General features: G+C 41.8%; 3 non-coding genes across 3 annotated transcripts; 2 read left to right on the top strand and 1 right to left on the bottom strand.

Annotated features, from left to right (window-relative positions):
- The first annotated feature begins 15,526 nt into the window (after nucleotides 1-15,526).
- On the top strand, nucleotides 15,527-15,598 carry TRNAW-CCA (transfer RNA tryptophan (anticodon CCA)). Its single transcript has one exon. It is a non-coding gene; the product is annotated as a tRNA-Trp (tRNA).
- Nucleotides 15,599-16,669: 1,071 nt separating this feature from the next.
- TRNAM-CAU (transfer RNA methionine (anticodon CAU)) lies at nucleotides 16,670-16,741 on the top strand. The gene has a single exon. It is a non-coding gene; the product is annotated as a tRNA-Met (tRNA).
- A 2,091-nt stretch (nucleotides 16,742-18,832) lies between these two features.
- Nucleotides 18,833-18,905, bottom strand: TRNAR-ACG (transfer RNA arginine (anticodon ACG)). The gene has a single exon. It is a non-coding gene; the product is annotated as a tRNA-Arg (tRNA).
- Nucleotides 18,906-19,077: the final 172 nt, after the last annotated feature.

The following is a 19,077-nucleotide window of genomic DNA, read 5'->3' as shown; positions in this document are numbered from 1 at the left end:
TCTCAGCACTTTGGGAGGCTGAGGTGGGTGGATCACCTGAGGTCCGGAGTTCCAGACCAGCCTGGCCAAGAAAGTGAAACCCCATTTCTACCAAAAATACAAAAATTAGCTAGGCATGATGGCGCATGCCTGTAATCTCACTGCTTGGGAGGCAGAGGTTGCAGTGAGCCCAGAGGGCATCACTGCACTCCAGCCTGGGCAACAGAGCGAGACCCTATTTCAAAAAAAAAAGACCAGGCCGGGCACGGTGGCTCATGCCTGTAATCCCAGCACTTTGGGAGGCCGAGGCAGGCGGATCACCTGAGGTCAGGAGTTCAAGACCAGCTTGGCCAACATGGTGGAACCCCGTCTCTACTAAAAATACAAAAAAAATTAGCTAGGTGTGGTGGCGAGTGCCTATAATCTCAGCTACTCAGGAGGCTGAGGCAGGAAGAATTGCTTGAACCGGGAGGCAGAGGTTGCAGTGAGCCGAGATCATGCCACTACACTCCCACCTGGGCAACAGAGTCAGACTCCATCTCAAAAAAAAAAAAAAAAAAAAAGGCCAGGCTCAGTGGTGCAGTGGCTCACGCCTGTAATCCCAACACTTTGGGAGGCGGAGGTAGGCAGATCACCTGAGCTCAGGAGTTTGAGACCAGCCTGGCCAACATGGCGAAACCCCGTCTCTACTAAAAATAAAAAAATTAGCCCGGTGTGGTGGCATGCACCTGTAATCCTAGCTACTTGGGAGGCTGAGGCAGGAGAATTGCTTGAGCCGGAGAGGCTGAGGTTGTAGTGAGCCAAGATCGCACCACTGCACTCCAGCCTGGGTGACAAAGTGAGACTCCATCTCAAAAAAAAAAAAAAAAGAATACAGTATAAAGAAGCCCTAATACAAAAAGAAAAATAAATAAGCAAAACAAACAAACAAACAAAAAACAAAAGAAGCCCTCATGTGCCCATTCACAACTTCAGCAATTTTAACATTTTGCCAGATGGAAAGTGTTCTGTCTCTGTAACCTCCCTTTTCTTCCCACATGCCATACATTTTCACCTCTAAGCATTTTCTGTGCATTCGTGTGTGTGTGTGTGTTTGTTGTTTGTTTTTGTGACAGGGTCTTGCTCTGTCTGTCACCTAGGCTGTAGTACAGTGGCACAATCATAGGTTACTGCAGCCCCGAACTCTTGGGCTCAAGCAATCTTCTCAGCCTCCTAAGTAGTTGGGACTACAGGCACACCACCAACCCGGCTAATTTTTATTTTTATTTTGTAGAGACAGGGTCTTGCCCAGGCTTGTCTTGAACTCCTGGCCTCAAGAGGCCTCTGCCTTGGCCTCCAGAAACATTGAGATTACAGGTGTGAGCCATTGTGCCCAGCCTCACACATAAGCATTTTAGAATGAATCTCTGGTAAGCTTTTTTTCATAACCACAGTGCTTTTATCATGTTTAGTAAAATTAATACTGCATTTTCTTCAAATCATCTAAACCCAGTCTTACACAAGTTTCCCCAATTGTCTCAAAAATGTATTTTTATAATTGATTTGTTCAAATGAGGGCCTTAATACAGGCAGATCATTGCAATTTAATGCAGGTAACAGACAGTGGTGTAGGGGATGAGAATGAAACTAATTTTTATCAACTGCTAATTATTGGCTTTTTTACAGCCACTATACTTGTGTTTTATATATGCATGATCTCATTTAATCCTCAGAACATCACTTTTAAACAGTTAGTGCTGAGCTTACATTACCCACACGACAGGTTCCATCGCTTGGCAGGTGTCAGTCCAATGACTGCAACCACGGAGGATTTAACAAAGGTATTTGATTACTTGCAACAAGTAAAGAGAACATTGGAGTAGTTCCCAAAGCAGTGCCTCCTGGAACAAAGGTGAAAGTGGGGCCTTTATTGTGCTGTTCAGCTGAGTCATTGTATGTAAAAGTGGGATAAAGTCAGCGCAGGTGCAGCCGTTGATCATGTTTCTTCATACATCACATATACAAAAAATGACGAATAGGCTCCCGTCTTGGTTTTAGTATGGTAATGTGGAAAGTTCAAAAAAGTTCTTCTCCAACTCAGGCATCTCTGGATCCAATTGGTTTTTGTTTTGCAGGGGCTGGGGTTGTTCCTGGAAACTTTTTGAAATAACAAAAACTCAAGGTGCAACAGTTACAAGTGGGTAGTTTTTCTGCAGTGACCTGGGGATCCTGGGTTACACTTATCCCACAGATGAGGCTCAGAGAAATTAAGTATCCGGCCCAGGTCACTTAGAGATGAACAGATTGCTGATATTTAAAGACAGATGTGTCTCATACTGAAGTTTCTGTTCATAACTGCTGTGTTGTGCACGATAATAGAGAAAATAGTGAACTACTTATCAGACTATAGAAATTATAAAATAAATACTTCATGAAGAAAAACATTTTGACTTTATGAAAGTAATGCTGGAAGGAGTTATGCCGCTTGCTATTTGTGAGTGTGGGGACCAAGGCTTTTCTTTTGGCACTCTGAAGTTTCACTGAAAAAGTGACTCACAAAAGGCAAATTAGTTGGAGAAAAGGCATACAAATTTACTTAATGTGTATGTACAGGAGCCTTCAGAATGAAGGCTCAACCCCTCAATGAGTATAGAGACTTGTATATCATCTTGAGGTTACAGAAAGAATGGGGGCTAGGATCCTGGCAAAACAGGTTATGGAAGCAGGATGAAGAGGAATTCTGCTGAGGGGCAATAAATAATTTCTAGGGAGAATCCAATGGGTTTGAAGAACATACAGTGGTGTGGGGCAAAGTCTGTTGGGCCCGCAGAGTGGACAATGGTTTTTGACAAAAATCTGTTCAGATTTCTGGACAGACTTTAGTCTTCCTTTCTGCTATATTGTTACTGGGGGTCCCAGTTACTCCTAAAGGGGCTCTTTTCTGTGTGGTGTCCAGAAACCAATACACAAAACCAAGTGTCAAGCAGTGTAGGCTTTATCTAATGACCATGGAGTTGGAGAAGTGGGAGTATAGCTTGCAAATAACTTTCCAGCCCCTGAGAACTGGGAAGTCACAGATGTACGGTATCTTACTTAGTAAAGGGGCTGGGCATTAAGAGCAAGGGAAGGAATATTCCTGCTTTTTCTTGAGAAGGGACGAAGATTTTCTTGGAATCAAGGAGCCTCCTCTTTTTTGTCCTTTTTCAGTCTCTTCCAGTCATTATCATGGTGATTGTCAACTGTCATGGTGCAAGTGCGAATGTCATTTAGCATGGAAACTGGATTAGAATGAAGCTAGAGGTTTTTCAGGGGATGAATAAGCTGCCTAAGAAGAAATCTATGATCACAGACATCCTGTTTCCCAAAATTAAGCAGAGTTAAGCTGAGTAGGAATTTACTTAGTATATCACATATGCCTTGCATTGGGCAACAAAAGCAGAATAGGGGTCCAGCTAAGTCATGTAGGCATTGCAAGGGCAACAAATTCCCTTTTTAAATGTTCACGCCTCATTCTTGAGGGGTGCTGAAGGGCAAAGTCTATTTTCTGTAGCTTCTTTATGCTGAGTTTGGGCATAGGCAAGCATCCTGTTAAAGGAGTGAAACTCTTCCTGGTCATTTTCAGATAGGTTGATTCTCTCCTGGCTATAGGCTTAGCTGTTGGTACCCCTGAGTAGCCCAACATTTGAATGTTTATGGCTTTTAGGCTTTTTGCAACAAACTTGGTGACAGAGTTCAGAAGTCAGGGACCAAAAATTAAAAGGGTTACTGCTGTGAACAATTACTGAGACAATGGGGCTTAGTCATGGTCCCAACCACCCTAATTAATCATTAGCTATCCTGCCTAGGATGGGTGAAGAGGGGTCTCCCTTTGTCTTGTCCAGTATAGCTATATTTTGATAACAGATTTCTAAGTTTTCTTCAACTTGGCCTGAGGTATTTATATAGAAGCAATATTCCTCTCTTAACATGGTACATGTGCCCCTGCCTCTGCTGTGAGTACATCTAGGGTCGTTCGGTTTTGTAGCACTGAAGTAGGGAGTTCAAGGCTGTCTGTTGAGCATCCAGAGTATTGACTGTAGCTTTCTGTGGTTGTTGAATAAGGATTGAGATGTTTTTAATGGACTTCTTTAGGTCACCTATCCCTAGACACCAGAAAATGCTATAGGGAGTGCCCTATACTACTTCTACTAATAATTAGATTAGAGGTAGCTAAGAGCCCAAAGTGGAGTTGGTCTGGATCATATAGGTTCCTTTCTCCACAGCCTTGGATCCTGTGATATTTAAAGCAGTGGAAAGGAATACCCTAAGGTTAAATACTTTCCCTGAGGACCCTAGATGAGATGTATTGATGCAAACTCCCTTCTAACAACGAGAGATAGTAATAAAGAGGGTTATGCCACATGACCGAAGGTTTCCAGTTCCTTTTAAAGACACTGCAGGTTGCGGGTTGTGGCTCATGCCTGTAATCTCAGCACTTTGGGAGGCCGAGGCAGGAGGATCACTTGAGCTCAGCAGTTAAAGACCAGCCTGGGCAACATAGTAAGACTCCATCTCTATCTTAGGAAAGAAAAAGAGAGAGAGGAGAAACGGAAGAAAAGAAAGGAAGGAAGGAAGGAAGGGGAGAAAGAACAGATGTTGCAGTGGTAAGCCCTTGTAACCAGGCATGGAAGTGGGAGGCATGTAACCCTATGGACCCCAGTTCTATTTCAGGGTCCCATGCATCCTGGGGTCAAAATTTGAGGACATGCCCTGAAAAACAATCATTAATAATTGTATTTGTGCTTCTGCTTTTGGTGGCCCCTGCAGTGAACAATCGCCACCTGGCTTGTTCTCTTATGGGCTGGTTCTCTTATTTAAAGTCCAATAGCGTTAAAAATGACAGCACCATTCTGACCTGTTTGTTATCAGATGTTAACATGCCCCTTTCCTTCCAAATAGCTCCATGTGTGTAGCATACAGTAGGCATACTTGGAATCTGTGTATACGCTGATAATTTTTCCTTCCCCCAACTCCAGCAGCCGGGTTAGTGCAATAAGTTCTGCTTTGTTAAGAGCATCCCATAGGGAGGGCATGGGCCTCTATAACTTTAGTGAGATAGTAGATAGCATAACTTGTCCTCCTCGTCTCCTCCTCGTTCCCTCACTCTATCATCTCTTCCTCTCCCTCCCTCATTCTCACTTTTCCTCTCCATCCCTCCCTGCCCGTCCCCTTTCCTCCCGCCCCAGCTTTTTCCCTCCTCCCGCCTCTTCGAACTCATGTCTCAGGTGTCTCTCTCTTTCTCTAGGCTTCGCCGCCCCCTCATGGCGGATATGCATCACTGCCTGTGCCGTGGGCCTGAGAAAGTCTCACCCTCTCAACCCCTGTCAATGCAGCGGCCTATAGATGGCAAGCTGAGGGCTGTGCATAGCAGGGAACCTCAAAAGCTGAAATGCACATGTTTTGCTCCTAGAGGCGTTGCCAGGCGTGGTGGCTCACGCCTGTAATCCCAACACTTTGGGAGGCCGAGGCGGGCTGATCGCGAGCTCAGGAGTTCGAGATCAGCCTGACCAATAAAAACACAAAAATTAGCCGGGCATGATGGTGCGCGCCTGTACGTTTATATGAATACAAACTGAGCTTTATTTCCATCCTCTGCCCCTTCCCGCTTAATGGCATATCCTTCATCTTAGTCAAACCAGGCTACTCCTGAGTCAATAATGGTCTTCGTCCTAGTCAATTCAGGGCTTTATTAATTAATTTTGGGCCTCTCCTTTTCCTCAGATGGTATCTCAGTTTGGACATGAAGAGAAGACCGCTGCTGTGTCCACGCATGGAGAAGAACCGCTGGCCCTCCCTGGTCGTCTATCCACTAGGGCATCTGCCTCTGCGTTCTTGTGCCCTGGTTTCTGAGTGCAGAACCACTAAAATCCTGGCTTCTTTCCTCAGCATCCTGGCGAGGTATCCTCAGCCTCTGAACCCGTCAGCCGCATTCACACCCAGAGGAACCAGGAAGCATCCACAGCTTCACCTACACCCTACAGCTCTGCCTCAGGTCCTCCCAAAGCTATATCCAAATAAGGTTACATTCTGAGGTACTAGGATTAGGATTTCAACATATGAATTTTGGGGGACACAAAACTGAATCCATAAAAAGGTGGTTGGGGTCCTTTTAGAAAACATGTTCCAAAAGTCCACGTATCTACGAATTTTTAAAAACTAGAAGATGATTTTGAATTGAGCCTGCTATTAAGAGAGATTTCATTTAAAGACTGAAAATAAACATCTTCTACAAGAATGATATATTTTGTGCATTCCTAAACAATGATCAGCATATGGTAGTTGCTGAAATATGCCATTGTTTCTATAGGAAATGTAGACATTTTAGTTACTTGGGGATGGAAATGGGGAAGTCATTTTCTTTGGAAGAGTAACTAAGAAGGAACCCAAAATAAGGGTATTGTCAAGGATAGTTCAGCAGATGGAGAAGGTCTTAGTTTCTTTCTTAAAGCATCCCTCTTCACTCTCTGAGAAACTTGTCTTCCTATCTTCACCCATGGAGAAAGAAACTAAGTCAGTCCTATGTTTCTTGCTGAGTTCACCAGATCTCAGAAATTCTGTTTCAGTTATCTGTTAAGAAAGACCTCTATAGATTTAACTTGGCTGTGATACCCTCTTCTCTGGAAAGTCTCATCTCTGAGCTCTTTAGTTGAATATTGTGACTACCACACATGAGAGAAGGGAGAGGTGTGAAAACCAAAGTTAGTGAGGGGTGGTAGGTGTGGGAGAACAGGGTTGGGGCTTAGAAGGCCTAAATTCTGGCATGAACTGATTCCACACCCTGGAGCGTCAGATTGATTTATTGGCTTAGACAATAAAGAAGAGTTTTCTCAATTAACAAGAAGTTCTCAGGTAGGACATGGAGAGGCTCTAGTAAGGTGGCATGCCACAGTCATTCTCTCTCCTCCTAGTGATCTTTTCTGTACTGTAGAGGCAGGAAAACAAAACACTACATCTCTCAGGTTCTCGGGCAGTCATGATTTGGAAAAAAAAATGTAGCTTAAACAAACTATATCTAGCAAATCAGATGTAGTCACATGGAATTTGGAGGCTAGAAATGAGGCGGGGACTTCATTTCTACAGTTTTAACTGTTGTTTGGTTCTCCTGTATAGTGTTGTTAGCAGAGTCTCCAGTGACCCATAATGGATTTTTAAGACTTGAGAGGCGGGCCATAAGTCATCTGTTTTACTGGTGTTGATGCAGGTGCTGCATGGTTCTGGAGCTGGAAGCAGGCAGGAGCTTTCTGATGGTGGTGGTTTTCTTGGTTGTGGCAGTGATGCTGTAGTGCTGTGGTAGTGACACCGTAGTGATTTTAGAAGAGCCAGCAGATCCCTCGGTGGTTCAATTCTGCAGTGTGGCATTGGAAGTCAATCTGAATGCTCAACATAGAAATGTTACAACATTTCTTGTAAAAAATATTTTCCTGTTTAAACAATCTAAAGTGTGTTTGATTGTTTGCATTTTAATCCTGACCAACACAGAGGACAATTCCAATATATCCTGATTAAGGACCCAGGTTCTTTCCATCTTTACATTTTGCAAGGTTAATGCAATGCATCAGCTTAGCTCCCTTCACGGTCACAAGATGGCTACGATTGTCCCTAGGATCATATCCAGGCAGAGTAACATCGAACAGAGGAATTTGTTTTAATTGGTTTGTTAACTGTAGTATCCCCTGGGTCTAGAAAAGTGCTTCACACACATTAGGCCAACAATAAATATTTGTTGAATGAATAAATGAATGGATGGATGGATCACTCATCTAGAACCACAAAAGAGCCTGTTTACTTTCCTGCTGATTAAGAACATGGTGGCCTACCCTCCCTGCAAAATGGAAAGAATGTTTTTTCTAAAGTAACATACACATACACAAAAGTTGAGCTTTCATATCCTAATACTTGGTTTCTAACAATGCAACTCAAACTCAATTAAGGAAAACAAAAAAGGAATGTATCATACTATTATAAGTATACAACGGGGACTGTGGAGCCCAAGCACAGAGCTCCAGCTGGGCCTCCAGTCACAGCTGGGAACCTGAGCAGAGGGAGTGAAGCTGACAAGCAGAGGAGTCAGCTGGAACTAGGGGCCACCCCAAGTTCAGGTCTCCCACACGCTGTGGCCTTGGGCAACAGTATGTGTTGGAAGTTTCTGAATCTTTCTGCTTACCGATACCTGTGCTAATCCCATAAGAAAGAAATTCTGGAGATGCGTCTGATGCCGAGGGGAACAGCTGCCTCTGTCTGCAAGAAAACACCTTTCTGTGGTGCAGGGGCCTGAACTCTTTTTTTCTGTATATTTTCTGCTACATTTTTGGCTTTGCAGGTCCTCCTGTGTCTTTCATAACTGATCTTGTAGTGCAGCCATAGATGAATGGACATGGCTGTGTCCCGATAAAACCTTATTTATGGACAATGAAATTGGAATTTCATATAATGTTGATGTGGCACAGATGATTATTCTGCTTTTAATTTATATTCAGCAATCTAAAAATGTAAAAACAGCTGTAGGCAATACAAAAACAGGTAGCAGGCCACATTTGGCCTGCAGGCATGTTTCCTGACCCTTGATCTACCCTAAGGACTGTTGGATATTTGAGATGTTTTCTGTGGCCTGGTTTTTCAAATCTACAAAAAAAAGTTTTTAAACGTTTTTTGCTCAAAGCAAGGAAATCTAGTGAAAGAATTGACTTTTAACTTATCATGGCCTGGCTTTTTTGTTAAAGTGCTTTATATTGAATACAAACCAACAAAAATCCTATTATCAAACCATCAAACTGTCCTACTATCAAAATGCCACTCTTTCATAAGTGAATTACTACTGTTTTTATATCTGGGATATGGAATGTTTTATATACTTGATAATTATGTCTTAGAAAAGAAAACATTTTGGCTGGGCACGGTGGCTCACGCCTGTAATCCCAGCACTTTGGGAGGCTGAGGTGGGTGGATCACTAGGTCAGGAGTTTAAGACCAGCTGGCCAACATGGTGAAACCCCGTCTTTACTAAAAATACAAAAATTATCTGGGCGAGGTGGTGCGCACCTGTAATCCCAGCTACTCAGTAGGCTGAGGCAGGAGAATCGCTTGAACCCAGGAGGCGGAGGCTGCAGTGAGCAGAGATTGTGCCACTGCACTCCAGCCTGGGCAACAAAGCAAGACTCAGTCTAAAAAAAGAAAAGAAAAGAAAACTTTTTTAAATTGAATATTTGTAATTTGTTGTTCCCTGTGATTTTTATGCTATAAAACTTAGGCACTTCTATAAATACATACTAAATATAACCCTTGTTATATTGGAGTTCTTATGATTAGAAACTGCATATTAGAAGCAATTAGTTCAAAGAGCAAACTCTAATGAGAAGACTAATTTATACATTCATTAAAACATTTTTATTACTATCAATTTATTATTATTATTATTATTGTTATTATTTTTGAGACTGAGTCTCTCTCTGTTGCCCAGGCTGCAGAGCAATGGCATGATCTTGGCTCACTGCAGCCTCCACCTCCTGGGTTCAAGTGATTCTTGTGCCTCAGCCTCCAAAGTAGCTGGGACTATAGGTACGTGCCACCATGTCTGGCTAATTTTTGTATTTTTAGTAGAGATGGGGTTTTACCATGTTGGCCAGGATGGTCTTGAACTCCTGACCTCAAGTTATCCACCCACCTTGGCCTCCTGAAGTGCAGGGATTACAGGCATGCTCCCGACCTCATTAAAACATTTTCAGTAGATTTAATACTTTGATCATAATTGGGAGGTGTCAATCAAGTTGTCTTGTAAATCAGGTTGGCTTTTTGTTGTCAGATTCATTCCCCATCCTTCTTCTGCTTTGAACATCCTTGCCTTCTGGCTTCTGGGTAGGATTAGCCAATGGGAGAATGACAAAAGGTTGGAATTCAAGAGGAACCCTGAGGCCAGGATATTCTTTCTTTCTGCTTCCTGTAGCATTGCCTGCAATAGCTGCATCCATTCCAAGGTCTGAGATTCTCCCTTTGGAATTCTAGCTCCTGATGGTCATTTTCTGCAGACCACTGTCACCCTTCTACCTCCCACTCTGGGCTCTAACATGGCCTCTTCCCACTGCCCCTCCATCCTCAGGGGTGATAATAGCTTCCTGTTGTGGCTCATCTCTGGGTTACCCATCTGTGAATCCTTATCTTGGCAGCCAGTTCATTTTGCTGTTTGTGACAATGTCTTATAAGTTCAGCCTAGGTCATCTGCTCCTTGCAGGAAGGTAAAGTGATCTCTTGTATGAAATCTTATCTCAAACAACAGGCTCCCTAACTCTTCAGTTTAAACTTTAATTTTCTCTTCTGTAAAATGAAACTACTGACACTGTTAAAGTCTGCTACCAAAGACCTCTAGGAACACACCTGTGGTCAAACAAAGCTAGGTTTATTAAACTTGCTACAGCAAGAGAGAATGAACACTAGTGGAACAGTTTGGAGAAGCTTACTATTCTAAGGAGAGTGTAAGGGAATCAAATATCAGCTCTGGACTGGGTGTGGTCAGGAAGTGGAGCAATTCAGTAACAGTGTGAGTCACTTTTTTGAATTTTTATCTAGGAGGAAGGAGAAGAATTAAAGTGGGGCTGGGGATGTCATTGGTAAGAAATCATAGTCACTCTACTATCCTGCAAAAGGGGTATTTACTTTTTTTTATGGATGTAGAGTGTCCTTATTTCTTTCCTGTGTCATACATAGTTACGGAGTGATCTTGTCTTCATCTTGTTCCATCTCAGGTAACACAACGGCCTTGTCTGATCATTGTTTATACTATGCAACAAGATAAACAAAAACAATTTTTTTGTGTGTAAAAATTGTGTGTGTTCAATTGTCCTAGCTTTTAGTTTCTAGATGTTGGGCAATTTTTTATGTTTTCAGCACCAACTTCACAGACTTATTGTAAAGATGGAATATATTATATGTCAGCATATAAAAATTCAGAGAAATATTATTGGCACATAAATGCTTAATAAATGTCAGTGCTATGGTTTGGATATGGTTTGTTAGACCCCACCAAATCTCATGCTGAGATTTGATCCCGATGTTGGAGGCAGGGCCTTGGGGGAGGTGTTTGGGTCACGGGGGCGGATGCTTCGTGAATAGTTTGGTGCTATTCTCACTGGAGGGAGTGAGTTCTGACTCTTTGTTCTCACAGAACTGGTTGTTAAAAAGAGCCTGGCATCTCCTCCTCTTTCACTTTCTCTCTTTCACCATGTGACCTCCACATACTGGCTTCCCTTCACCTTCCACCATGAGTGGAAGCTTCCTGAGGCCCTCATCAGAAGCAGATGCTGGTGCCATACTTCTTGTACATTCTGCAGAACCATGAGCCAAATACACCTCTTTTCTTTAAGATTACCCAGCCTCAGTTATTCCTTTATAGCAACACAAACAGACTAAGACAATTAGTTTCTTCTAAGTGTCATTACTGTTGAGAAAACTATAGACTAGACCTTGGTGGTACAATAGAGCCCCTTGTACTGGCTCACAGGAGCCAGTTATGCACATCTCTTCCCAACTTCACATTCAGTGACTCTGCATCTGTAGTTTGAATCAGTTATGGTGAGAGAATTTGCAAGCACTACTTGCTAAGACAGTGTCTTTCCCTCAAGAGCTGGTTGTTAAACATTTACCAGCATACCCATCTGGGAATGACCAAGACAGTAAGGAGCTCAACAAAATATAAATGTGGGATTGAAATTTACTAATTTCTTAAAAAATAAATTTAAAAACATCTTTGCTTTGATGAGATTGGGAAGAAATCTGAGTCAGGCTAAAATAAGATTGTACCTAGAATGAAGTTCACATTAATATAACATTTTTAGGGTAGTATTGTGCTTACTTTTTTTTTTTTTTGAGGCGGAGTCTCACTCTGTCACCCAGGCTGGAGTGCAATGGCGCGATCTCAGCTCACTGCAACCTCCGCCTCCCAGGTTCAAGTGATTCTCCTGCCTCAGCCTCCTGAGTAGCTGGGATTACAGGCACTTGCCACCACACCCGGCTAATTTTTTGTTTTTTTTTTGTATTTTTGGTAGAGATGGGGTTTCACCATGTTAGCCAGGATGGTCTCGATTTCCTGACCTCATGATCTGCCCACCTCAGTCTCCCAAAGTGCTGGGATTACAGGCATGAGCCACCGCACCCAGCTTTCTTTTTTTTCTTTTTCTTTTTGAGACAGGGTCTTACTTTGTCACCCAGGCTAGAGTGCAGTGGCACGATTTTGGCTCACTGCAATCTTGACCTCCTGGATTCAAGCAATCCTTCTACCTCGCCTCCTGAGTAGCTAGAACTACAGTTGTGCACCACCATGCCCTACTAATTTTTGTAAAGATGGGGTTTTGCCAAGTTGCCCAGGCTGGTCTCAAACTCCTGGGCTGAGGGATCTGCGTACCGTGGCCTCCCAAAGTGCTCGGATTACAGGTGTGAGCCACCACGCCCAGCCTTGTATTGCATTTACTAAAGAGTATTATCTATTTATATATTTCTGCTCAGCTTGGTTTTTTAGGGTGAGAAAGTAAAGTGCGGGAGATATCCTAATTAATTTACGAAACAATGATGCATTATTAAATGAGGTAATAATTTTTAGAATTTTGGAAAATTCTATTTTCTGCCATATGTTTAGCATGTATGTGTTAATGATTCTAGTTACCTTATTACATGGTGTTTTATGAGAATGCTGTAATTATGAGATTAGTTTATGCACTAAAACATGGGAGACAAATAAGCAAGGAGAAATAAAGCATTGTTATATTAATTATGAATAGCTAGTGATACCATTAGCTTTAACACTTGCATTACTATATAATGGAGTTGCTATAACACAGCTATAACCATAAGTCTCAGTTTTTAAACTCAATAAATGTCTTTTTTCCCCTCAGGCAACATCTAATGCAGGTTTTCTGGTTGGTCTTACCAGTGATCACCAAGAGATCATTGAGCGGCTTTGGCTCTAGGATCATGGAGTTCTTCACTGGATCTTCAGCATTTGACCAACAGAAAGAGAAAGCAACACTCATGAGAAGTTTTCCTAAACCAAGACTTCTTCCCACATTTCATTGTCCATATCTCAGCCACATGGCTACATCTAATTGCAAGAGGCTGGGAAATGTAGATTGGCTGTGTTTCTGATGGGAAAAGAAACAGACCTTCATATTTTTTTTTTTGACAGGATCTCGCTCTGTCGCCCAGGCAGGAGTGCAGTTGCGTGATCTTGACTCGCTGCAAGCTCCACCTCATGGGCTCAAGTGATTCTTGTGTCTCAGCCAGCCACCCAAGTAGCTGGGATCACAGGCACACCCGGCTAATTTTTGTATTTTTTAGTAGAGATGGGGTTTTATCATGTTGCCCAGCCTGGTCTTGAACTCCTGACCTCAAGTGATCCACCCACCTCAGCCTCCCAAAGAGCTGAGCCACCATGCTGGGCCCAGACTAGCTTCTGTGTTAAAAACAATTCATTATAAATAACCAGACAATCGGCTGTGCTGTGAATCACAGCAGATTTAAATATCAATTAAAATGAGTGAATAAACTTCTATAAGTTAAAGTATTTCACTGAGTTTTTCATTCCAGTTGCTGATCTGAATTTGTGTTCATTTCCAGGTTTCTCCACAGCTGGATGCTGTCAATGTCCTGTCCAATTTTAGCTGCAACCTGGGATGATGACCATTATTACTACTTTTTTTTGTTATCCTCATTACAGAAAAATTCTAACATCTAAAATGAGCAAATGTATTTAATTGTTTGCTAACACCAAAATGTAAATTTATGGAAGAAATCAAGAATTGATAAATGTAAATTTTACTACACTCTCTGCTGAATGAGGCTACACCAAATGCATTTAAGAATGTCACCAAACTTTAGCTGTGAGTGGTGGCCCTGTAGTCCCATCTACTAGGAAACCTGAGGCAGGAGAATGGCTTGAACCCTGAAGGTTGAGGCTTCAGTGAGCTGTGTTGGAGCCGCTGCACTCCAGCTTGGGTAACAGAGAGAGAGAGAGACCCTGTCTCTGAAAACAAAAACAAAAACAACAAAAAACAAAACAAAAACAAAAAACAAATAAGAATTTCACCAAACTTTATAGTGATACTAACATTTATTGAGAGCAATTGATATGCCAGGCATCTTTCTAAGCATGTATAAACTCTTTTAGCGCACAATACGTAAATAAACTCACAACAGTCCTATGAGGTGGATATTATTATCACAATTTTATAGATGAGAAAAGTATGTATTTCAACTTTCAGTCAACAGCAGATCACACAGGATTCTCTGGTAACACCAAATCTGGAGTATCCTTTCATTCTGTAAGCTGCTGCAGATCCTCCTAAGCCCTTGGTTATTTATATTCTGAAACGCCCGTTCATTTCGTTGCCCACTGCTTCTGACTCCCAACGCACCCCTCACCCAAGCCCCCTAATCTCTTTCCACGACCCCGTAGAATGACCTTAGCTTGTTAACAGCCAAATAACAGCACACAACCTACCAAAGCTACTCTGATATCTACAGGTCAAACACAAACTCCTTCAATTTAGGATTTATGGTCCTTAACAATTGCCAGCTGGAGCCCTTGGGCTTTGGACAGTTTTTCAGAATTAAGACAGGGAAACCTTTCTCTAGTCCACAGCAAGGCGGGGGAAAATGGGGGGCGGGGTGGGGCGAGGCGGGGGGTCCTTAATTTTCAGAGAAAGATGAGTGTTTTATAGCAGGGGACCACTTTTTGGAATATCTTTTCCTAAGAGTTCAAAGCGGCCCCTGCACTATTTGCGGAGATCGTCTGTATGTAAATTCGGGGTCCCCAGACAAACCCCGCTGACTTTAGAAAACTCCGATCTCTGGTTACCCAAGGCAGGCTCTTTAACCAGCCAAACAAAGCACAGTGCCAGAATAACCCACTCACTCCTGATGACAGGATTTCTTGTTCTTTTTAGGGTCAGTTTCAGGTCCAGTGGTCTGATTTTGAAGAATTATCGGGGTGTGAAATCAACTCTCTCATCAGCTGAGAACGGAGGCTACAGGGAGGCGCCGTTATCTCTCAGAAAAGATGCAGCACAAACAACCTGCCAGCCCCCGCGTGAATTCGTTAACGGAAACACTGGTTGTGACCTGCAGTGAACTTTGGAAACGAATTTAAAACTCACCTTGATCAGCGTTCCTTAATGAGGAGTCGGGAGAGGAAGGATCCTCATTATTCCCTCTTCGCTACCTCCTCTCTACAACCCCATTCCAAAGCGACTGACCTTCAACAGAGTGTATTTCTATAAAGATAAAAACAACGAAACTCCCAAGACGTCTATATTTGCAATATACAGGGAAAACTAGGTAAGAAACGGAATGAAATATAAACAAGAACAGGTGAAAATGAAGCAATTCGGAGGCAGAGAAAATCAGTGATTGGGCGGACAGCAATTTTACCGAGAGAGAAGCAGCTAGGCACTATTTTGTATCTGTTAATAGCTGCCTGGTCTTCACCAGTACCGAAATTATTTTCATGAATCAGATTGACAGGTAAATAAAAAGGGAGTGTCCCGGAGACCTCGTGGCGCAACGGTAGCGCGTCTGACTCCAGATCAGAAGGTTGCGTGTTCAAATCACGTCGGGGTCAACAGTTTTTAGCTTGCTGGCTCAGATAACTGTATGGGGGGGGGGTACATTACATATTACAGGGGGAAAAAAGTTGCTTTTCCTGCTTCTCTTAGGCACTTGTATACTCAGTTACTTTAGCCTCCTCAAAACTATCCCCTTCTCTTTTTTTAGTAGGCAGATATATACAGGAATATGTTATGGTATTTTGGGGCTTATTTCCGGGTTTATAGAGACGTTTTCACTCTTTTATTGCAAACATTCTGAATTATACTCTTCAGCAACTCATCCCTATTGTTAAACCCTCCTGGACTTCTCTCCATACTCACTCCCACGCCCGCGGCCTTATCTTTTCATCCATGTCTGTCTCTCCAACCTTCAGAAGCTTAGCAGATCTTCGCAGAGACATAGTCTGGTTTGAGTGGATGACCTAAGCTTACCTGCTTCATATTTGGATCAGCTCTTCCAGGCTAAAGCGATTCCATAGAACTTCCCTGGATCTCTGCGATTTCCTCAACCCTCCCTGCAAATCACGGAAGAAGTCACTTGATTTCCAGAGGCAGAAAACCTGAATGCAGTTACTTTCTCAAATTCATACAGGGAATGAACCATTACATCAGAGAAGGCTAGATATTCCGTGAACCCCCTTATAGTATTATCTGAAAATGTGCATGAATGTGCCGTTTTTTTCCCCACATGTGGCTCAAGACCCCCTACAGATTATGAATTAGCAAATTACAACATGGAAAAAAGGAAAAGTACGTTTATTTCTTCAGAAGTGTTTAAATTTTTATAACTTACAATGACTTTAAAACATGACATTTGAAATATTAGCAGATTTTCTCTTATGTATTTACTGTACACATTCACACAATACACAGTGACAAACATTACATCGGACAAGTGTACCTAAAATAACCTTTTTCCTATTTCTTTTTAACTCTTTTCTTAGTAGTAGTCTAAGCCTTTGGCCATATTACGAACAGATTACTGCTCTGGAAAAAAAAAAAGAGAGAAGACATAATTTTGCGATTTGGAAACTTGACACGCTAGAAAAAAGGTGACTATTAGCTCTGGGATCTCTTACTTGTGTAGCAGAGTGGCGCAGCGGAAGCGTGCTGGGCCCATAACCCAGAGGTCGATGGATCGAAACCATCCTCTGCTAGGGAGTGTTTTGTGGATTTGTTTTTCCCCCTTCCAAAAATAGATCTACCTCTTGGAGGAGGAAATTGGTATAATTGTCATGGACACCGTAAGGGAACTTATTATGATTTGCACCTCTCTCAGAGATCTGTATCTCTGGTTGCAATACATTACTATCCTAATTAGATTAAAAATAACAAAAGCAGTAGTTTTAGCTTTGATTGTTTGAACAGTTAATAGATACCATGCACTATTCCAAGTTCTGAATCATTTATTCCTCGCAATTCTACGAAGTAAATACTTGCTATTACTCTTACTTTACAAATGAGACAAATTGGGGTTTGTCTGCAAGTTGGGGTTTGCAGAGGTTAACTAACTTGCCCAAAGTCATGCAGCTAGTCAATGGTAGAGCAAAGAAAAAACTCTAAACCGCCGTTCTGCATAATTACAAACACTAACATTTACAGCAAACTTCAAAAGTTATTTCAGCTATTCCTTCCGAGTTTTATTGGTAGGACACGAACTCACCTAGTATTATTAAATCCCTAGTAAAATGAGAGGTACCATATGTGACATATAGTAACATGTCCAGATTTGAGCAGGCTGTAGGTGACACTTTTTTTCCTGTTCTTATTTTTCTGTTTACTCAAACTAATACAGATGCATAAGGAGACATGTTTACAGTAGGATGAAATCTACAGACTGTGCAAAGCTTTTGAACTTTTGGAGAAATGTTTAGACAACTGACGAAATGCTTGGGGTTGAATTAATGAAAAGTGTCTAGAAGCTTAAGCAGTAAAACAACAAGAAAAGACAATTATGTACTAATGCCGGGGAAAAATAAAAATTGCAAGGAAAGGAAAACTTAACAATGTATTTCTTTGCCCACTTGTTGAATTATGTTTATAAAGTTGTCATATTTTAAGCTACAAATATTAAAGTATCATGTATTGTGCTATAACCATATGAGCAGACTTAGAAAGGGAGCATGTGTGTGTCGGGGGTCCTGGGGTGTGAAGAAGAAAGTGAACCAGTTACTCCTGTTATATAAAGTCAACAGAAGGACCATACAAACATATTATTTAGAGATATGTAGGTAAATAATTTTAAAATAAGCTATTTAAATGTTTAGAAAGTAGGCTTAACCACTCAGCCACGACTATAGGTGCCAAAAGTTTTCTTAAACGTCGTACATGTTATTATATGTCACATATTGTATCTCTCGCTTTACCAGGAATTTAATAGCTGAGTTCACGTCCTGCCAACAAAACTTAGAAGGAATCAACAAACTTCAAGTTCAGGCGCATATGTGGTAAGCTGAGAATGTTCTTTGGGTGTTTTCTATAATGCAAATCAGGAATATGTTTCAATAACTTTAAAAATTGCTAGAGGACAGGGAGCAGAGAAGAGACTTGATTTTTGTTTCAAGTGATTCTTGAAATTATGTGTATGCGAAAAGGATAGAAAAGAAACCAAAATTGTTTGCTATCTAGAAATTTTCTGTTTGTGAATTCTCAATCGTAACTCTCACAGAATGACACAAGGTTTTCCCAAACGGACGTGGTGGCTCACGCCTGTAATCTAGCACTTTGGGAGGGCGAGGCGGGCTGATCACTTGAGATCAGGAGTTCCAGACCAGCCTGGCCAACATGGCGAAACCTCCTCTCTATTAAAAATACAGAAATAATTAGCTGGGTGTCGTGGCACATGCCTGTAATCCCCAGTTACTCTGGAGGCTGAGACTAGGAGAATCGCTTGAACTCAGGAAGCAGAGGTTGCGGTGAGCTGAGATCGCGCCACTGCTCTGCAGCCTGGGCGACACAGTGATACATCTCAAAAAAAGAAAAAAAAATTCCCCTGTATTAAGTTTTATCAAGCAATGTGAAAATTGGTCAGTTCTGAAACTTAGCAATTTAGTGATGTGATTTAAAAAAAAAACAAAACTCTTGTGTATGTAAAACAATAGTGAACTGAAGCTGGAGTCTATATTATAAAAATTTTTGTCATCTTGTGTAATTCTTTTAAAAATTAAAATAATAAAATACATAAAATGTATATAAGTGCCCAGGGAAGGGGCATTTATGTAAACCTCAAAGTTTCCACCAAAAGTAAGCGAGCCAGCCAGGAGTCGAACCTGGAATCTTCTGATCCGTAGTCAGACGCGTTATCCATTGCGCCACTGGCCCTCCGACGAACGAAGACAAGCGTTATACCTATAGAAAAAAACGTTTTGGGATTACCGCGTCCTCCTATACATGAATATATGAAATTTTATTTCTTTCTGATCATAAGGATTTTGAACCCAAAACCCTCCAATTAAAACAAAATATAGTTTTATTTGTTCCTTTGGCTTGGTTT

The sequence above is a fragment of the Pan paniscus genome, chromosome 5 (genome assembly GCF_029289425.2).
Source record: "Pan paniscus chromosome 5, NHGRI_mPanPan1-v2.0_pri, whole genome shotgun sequence".
Taxonomy (NCBI): domain Eukaryota; kingdom Metazoa; phylum Chordata; class Mammalia; order Primates; family Hominidae; genus Pan; species Pan paniscus.
This window is presented reverse-complemented; position numbering and strand designations above follow the sequence as displayed.